The sequence below is a fragment of the Rana temporaria genome, chromosome 4 (genome assembly GCF_905171775.1).
Source record: "Rana temporaria chromosome 4, aRanTem1.1, whole genome shotgun sequence".
In the NCBI taxonomy this organism is placed as follows: domain Eukaryota; kingdom Metazoa; phylum Chordata; class Amphibia; order Anura; family Ranidae; genus Rana; species Rana temporaria.
The window spans coordinates 139,597,399-139,604,468 of NC_053492.1; positions in this window are offsets into that span (position 1 = coordinate 139,597,399).

Here is a 7,070-nt window from a genome sequence, read left to right on the forward strand (position 1 = left end):
GGGTCCATGATTGGAGGTGAGAGTAGCCATTCTTACTGTGGAGGGCACTTTTAGGTTGAAGTTATAAACTTCACCAGTGAAGATTCCTGTTATCTGGCTTTCTTGGCACATTTCTTTGGAATTTGTTTCACATTGTTTGGACTTTATTTATCACTTATTTAAATATATATATTTATATATATTCTTATTTATTTTTGCGCTGCACAATTTTTTGTATATTTTGTGCATTTTGGATTTCGTGATTATCCTGTCAGTGCTCAGCTTGCATTATTGGGGGAGGGAATTTTTTTGCGCTGATTGTACCCTTGTTTTGTATACTGTGTTATTTTTGTTTTTCACTGTTCATTTTTCCCTGTTGGGTTTCAGATTGCTAGTGATTCTAACATATTTCACAGTTGCACATTTCTTATATATTATATTTATTCCCACTTGTTTTTGAATTTTTGACACGTTCTTGTGTAGCTGGAACGGAGGGGCTGAGGGGCCCAAATTTGCTCAAAATCATACATGTCTGAGTCAACTAACTCTCAGACTACCCCCTAAATTTAAAATAGCGCCAGCACAACAGGAGCAGGCCACTACATATATAAAATAATTTTGAGGCTATGCGAGGGAAGATAGTAAGCATTAAGGTGAACTGGGTGGGGAAAGTGGTTAGGACATGAGTGAGAGAAGAAATTGTGGGGAAGCCAGGAGTGAAGGTGGAGGATCATAATGAGGATCATCACCAAAACACCCGGTACAAGGGAGGAAAAGTTAAATATGAAATGATGAGTGAAGGTCCAAAGTTACCTGTGTGGAGGTGAGAAGGGAAGAAGTCCTGCAAAAGTTTGGGGCCAATATAATGGAGAGCTAGGAGAGACTCAGACCATACCCAGGCCGCCGCCCATAAATACAAGACATCGCAGCCATGCCCCCTACGTCACAGACATTCACACCTGTGACATAGGGGGCGTGGCTGCGACGGCGTGTATTTATGGGCAGCTTTACTAAAGTTCCTAACCCCTCTCCCCACCCAGTTCAACTTAATGCTCACTATCTTCACTCACATAGCCTCAACATTATTTTTTTTACCATTTTTTCACATCTCACCATTTCCACATTCACACTAGGGGTGCTTTGGAGAGCTCAGATCTGCCTGGCCTGCTGTTTGGGGTGGATGCCGCCGCTGCATATGCCCTCTCGGCTCCCTGCACTGATGCCTTCGGGTGGCCCTTGGTCCTTCATGCCGTGCCTTCTTCTGCACACATATCTGTACGTTTTCTTGTCCTTGAATTTTTGTGGGGGGCTTTACCCATCCTCCCCTACCCTGATATAGTATACTTACCCAGTCAATTCTATTTCCCATTGCAGATATCCTACATGTCTGCTCCTGAAGAGCGGCTCAAAGCTGTGAAACACATCGAGCTACTAGATATCGTGTACGAGCTACACACCCACCAAGACATGTTTCCATTTTAATTTTATCTTGATAGGGATCGAAGACTATTGACTGTGTAGATACCCTTTTAACATATGTATGCAACTATATTTAGTGATGACCCCTCAAATTCACTATGAACAGCAATGTTTTAACAGTGATTATCAATTCCAAGATGGGCGCCATGTTATGGGTGCATGTCTCTGTTTATGTGATCCGATGTATGTAAACATGTTCCTATGCATTATTAAATAATTTATTTTCCATCACTTTATTCAGTTTGTCACCATGAGCTTCATATAAAGTCACACCCTCCTTATTTTCATATTTGCTGCCTGTGCTGCATTGATGCTTGTGTTGCTTATACCTTATAATACTCAACCATACAATAAACGTATACTCTCATGAAACACGCAATTCTCTGTGAAGAAATTAAATCATCAACACAAACATACTAAGTCTCAGGGCTTTTTTTCTCAGACAATAGGTGCAGGAACTCCACCTTTCCAAGTCACCCCTTTTCTCGGGACCTCTGACCTATTTGTTTTCAAATTTGGGCCTCTGTTCCAGCCATGGCTGTACTGCAGGTGACCACTATTGTTGTCTGGGGTGTCGGTTCCACCCCAGGCCGAGGGTGGCAGGAGTCAAATCAAGGTGTGTTGAGTATTCTTTCTCAGCGGCCAATCAGTGAGAATTGATCGCCTCGCTGTGCATGCTGGGGGAGAGTATTTAAGGGACAGGCGTCACGGGTCCTTTGTCATCGTCATCTGCCCTGAGTAGTCGTCCCACCACCCCTGTGTGTGGCCCTCCTGGCCGGGGGTGCGTGCTCAGGGTTCTTGGCTCCGGGACCACGTTGGTCTGGAGTCGTGATTTGCCGGGGCAGGCCCAGTAGTCAGACTGATTCTGCATTGACAAAGTGGTCCTGCTCTGTCCGTCCTAGAGGAAGAAAGCCACCAAATGAAGTACCTGTTCTGGAGAGCACCAAGGACGAGGCTGGTACACTCAGGGAGGCCTGAACTTCATAGAAGGACACACTACTACTGAAAGGCTGAGCAGTGATCGCCCATCAGTTTCCTGATTTCACAAGTAATTATTTTAAGAAGAGATCCGGGTGCTTAATCCTAAAGTGAGAGGATTCTGGACCGAACGTATCTCTACCATTGGGAAGGTCAGTGGCAGAGACTGTACCAAGGTTCCGTGTGGTGCCCTGGCTAGTGAGAGAGGCCTATCCGGGGGGAAAACTACCGACTCTGGCAAGAGTGGCGACAAGAGTTCATGTCTGGAAGCAGGAGTGCTTCTGATCAAGTCCTACACCTGAACCCACTACCTATACCCTTTTTCACCTCTTCAATCTATTGTTTGTTCTTTTACCACGTTCGGTAAATAAAGCAGAGAAAAAGGAATGCAACGTGTGGACATTGACTTTGTTTCAGCTCTCATCCAGTACCCTAGACGGCAGAGAAATAGAGGTAACCTGCCGCCCAACATAATCCAGCAGCTCCTTCGGGGGTAGTACTACATGCTTATTATTTTGAGTGGGGTCAACTATGCCACAGATACAATGCCCTTCTCCAGCTCACTGATGCTTCTTAATCCATCTCCATCCTCCACAATCTTTAGGTGGATGTTGGTAAAGCACTCAAAATAAAGAGGGTAATATAGTGCTCTCCAAATATAAAACACAATTTATTAATTAAAAATAGGTCCAGGGTAGCATCCTGGGCAGATAGAACAGGCTGGGTATTGGAAAGTCAGAGCCCTGCCTACTGGGTTTATAGGGGTCTTGCAAATGACTGCAGCTTTGCCACTCTGGATGCAGAGTGTGGTTGGCTTGTTCTCTCATGCTGAAAAAGATAGATGTCAATAGGGATTTACCTTTGGAGTAAAGGTTGGATGGAAAGAAGAACTATCCCCATGTCCCATGTGGAGCATTAAAAATGTTGGCAAACTGTTGTAAAGTTTGATAATCCTTGGAGTAACAGCAGGAGTCCAGCATCATCTCCTTGTGTTTTTTTTTAATTCATTATTAGCACCTCCAACAGATCTTTTTTTTTTTTTTTAAGTATGTCCCATATGAGAGATTTCTCTTCACTTCTTGTCTGGTAGACACAATATGAATTAGTTTAGGGTAGGAAGCAGACCTATTTTATGGTGTTGTCCAAAGACATCAAAAACTGTGCTTTGGCTTGGTATTGAGTATACAGTTTGGTGGGAAAAATCTTGGCATATTGGAAATCCATAGAGCATAAAGCTTAACTGCTTGTAACAGTGTCCCTTGCTTCCTCTATTGCATGGAGCAATTAGATAGACCATAGTATCGGAAATCTTTAGAAGTTTTTTTGTCTATGGCCTTCCGCAAGATTTAGTTCCAGTCACTGTATTTTATAGCTGGATCACCACTGAGCATGGTGGAGAGCCTGGAGGTGGAGGACTGGTAGGAATTCTGTGGGCATGCTCTACAATGAAGCAGGAGGATAGGTTATCACTATTGAATTTCGCTTCAATTTCTTAACCAATTGACCAATTTTTAGTTTTCAGTGCTGTTGCACTTTGAATGACAATTGCGTGGTCATGCAACACTGTACCCAAACTAAATCTTTATGTTTTTTTCCCCGAACAAATAGAGCTTTCGTTTGGTGGTATTTGATCATCTCTGCGGTTTTTATTTTTTGCGCTATAAACAAAAGAAGAGCGACAATTTTTTAAAAAAACACAATATTTTTTACTTTTTTATTTAATAAATATCACAATTTTTTTTTACAAAAAACATATTTTTTCCTCAGTTTAGGCCGATACGTATTCTTCTACATATTTTTGGTAACAAAAAATCGCAATAATCGTATATTGATTGCTGTGCGCAAAAGTTATAGCGTCTACAAAATAGGTGATAGATTTATGGCATTTTTATTTTATTAATGTTTTTACTAGTATTGGCGGCGATTTGCGATTTTTTACTGTGACCGTGACATTGCGGCGAACACATCGGACACTTTTGACACGTTTTTGGGACCATTCACATTTATACAGCGATTAATGCTATAAATATGCATTGATTACTGTGTAAATGTGACTGGCAGGGAAGGGGTTAACCACTAGGGGGCCCTGAAGGGGTTAATATGTTCCCTAAGGTGTGTTCTAACTGTAGGGGGGAGGGGACTCTCAAGGGGAGGAGACCGATGTGTGTTCCTCTGTACTGGGAACACACATTGGTCTCCTCACCGCTGACAGGAGGTGGATCTGTGTGTTTACACACACAGATCCACACTCCTGCCGTGATTACCGGCAATCGCGGGTGCCCGGCATCAATCGCGGCCGCCGGGCACCTGCGCCGGGTTACGAGCACCCTAGATCGCCGGGAACACAGGACAACATATGACGTCCACCCGGATCGGCGAGGGGTTCCTGCCGCCGTCATTTCCCTATGACGCGGTATGGAAGCGGTTAAGGAGACCAAACAGTCTAATGTTATTGTTTGCAGTCTGTTTTTCCAGGTCCTCAATAAGTGCATATTGATTGGTTTGCGTGAAAGTTCAAGGATCTACAAACTATTGTATATATACACTGGAAATTCTATTTCATTTTTATACTAGTAATGTCAGTGATCAGTAACCTTCAGTGGGACTGTGATAGTGCAGCCAGTCATCTGGTACTAACTGACACTGACATCACCAGTGACACTAATACAATAACCAGTGATGATACTATACACTGTCACTGTACTAATGACATGTGCCTAACAATGTGTAATGTGTGCTGCGTTTTACTAAATATCTGTTTGTTCCTTCTGTACACAAAGCTGGTAGAAGGAACAAACTGATTGTCCCTCTGTACAGAGCTCTGTGTTGTTTAGCAACACAGGGCTCTGAGCTGGGATTGGACACAGCTGATTAGCAAGACTAGGCCATGAATCATTGGCCTGGACCTCCTGACAAAATACCGTAGTCAGCAGGGAGGCGTGCATGTTTGTGCCCTGAACCAAGAAACAGGTAGCAACTTACAGGTATGTCAGTGTGCCTGTACAAGCCGCTCATCTACCCTGACCCTGATGAGCTTAAAGATTGGATTAAGGATAACCTGTGAATTAGAAGAATGGAGGTTACAATAGTAGAACTCAGTCTTAAAAAATAAAAAAAAGAGTTCTCTGGCTGTCATGGCGATCCAGTAATACGTTCTAAGTCAGTGAGCTAGCAAACATATGCAGATTAGAAGCTCTGACTTCTCTCTGACTTTCTGGATCTGTGTTCTTTTCTGAGTCATTGGAAGTGATCTACTAAATAAGAAGAGACTGTTCGCAGTGTATGTTCAAAGTGCAAAGTGAAAAAACAGTTACCACGTTAACCCACCAATCATGTATTTTTATTTGCACATGATTCAAAGTTAAAACAGCTACACCTTATTTACTTAGCTAAGTGGACAGTTTTCAAAATGAACTCCACTGCTTTAGTAAATCAACCCCATTGTCTCAAGAAGCCAGAAACAGCTCTGTATTATTCTCAACATAGAAATGTTTTTTTTTTTTTGTTTTGTTTTCATTCGTGGTATTCTTAAACAGTGGTGGCCCGTCTATTAGGGGGGCTGGAGCACTGCCCCCTCTATATCCGAGGAAGCAACCCCCACGGCCTTTCCACTTGCAGGACACCGCCACCCCCTATTCATGTGTCCGGCCCCTTTCAGGACACCCACCGGACGTGTGAATTACAGTGGCAGGGGTGTTTTTTCGAAGCACCTGATTAGAGCAAGAGGCTCTAATAGGCTTACAAATAGGCTGGGCTTCTGATGCAGAGCATTGCTCCAGGAGCTCACTCAGGTGTTACATTAACAAATGATTATTCACTATTGAAATACTGATCCTCAATCTGGCCAATCAGAAGCAGGTCTGAGACCAGTTTTGTGATTGGACAAAAAGAGAAGACTCCCAATAGGCCCGTCGAGGAGGAGGGAGGAAATGGAAACCGACACAATGCCCGTGGAAAGCAGGGGAAGGGAAAGCCATCGCCGCTGCCATCGAGCAAGGGAAGCCAGCGGTGAAGCCTGAGAGAAGCGATGCCCACTATAGATGGTGCAAGTGCACCAGTGTCACGTACCTAGTAGATGAGCTTGATTTGCAGAGGGAGGCCTCTCTTATGCCCCTGACTCATGGTCCCTGATAGATTGAACAGAAGGCACAGGAGTACAAGGTAGCACGAGTGCCTGTCAGGATCTATAGCTGAAGAGTAGGTCTGGAGTTTCTGGAAGAAGCTGTAGCTGGGGTCAGCAGACTGGAGACAGCAGACTTGGCTGAAGACAGGAACATACTGTACCAAGAAGACACTCATAGATACATAGAGGAGGTTCCAGGGACTGGTACACAGGAAGGTCAGACATGCTGGGTCATACACAGATAGTCAGTACTGGAACAGATGCAGGATACAGGAACAGGGTCACTGGACAAGCCGGGTCGGTAACAGGCAGGCATGGATGGACCAGAGGATAAGGCCGATGCAAGGTCGTAGACAGGCCGGGGTCAGATGCAGGCGGATAGCAGAGGTAGTCAAAGGAACAGATCAGATAAGTAGGTAACTCACAGGGAACACTGCAGATCAGATAGCAGAGCTTCAGTGTAACAGCTGATTTTAAATAGCCCGCCTGGTGTCGGGGATTGTGCGCACGC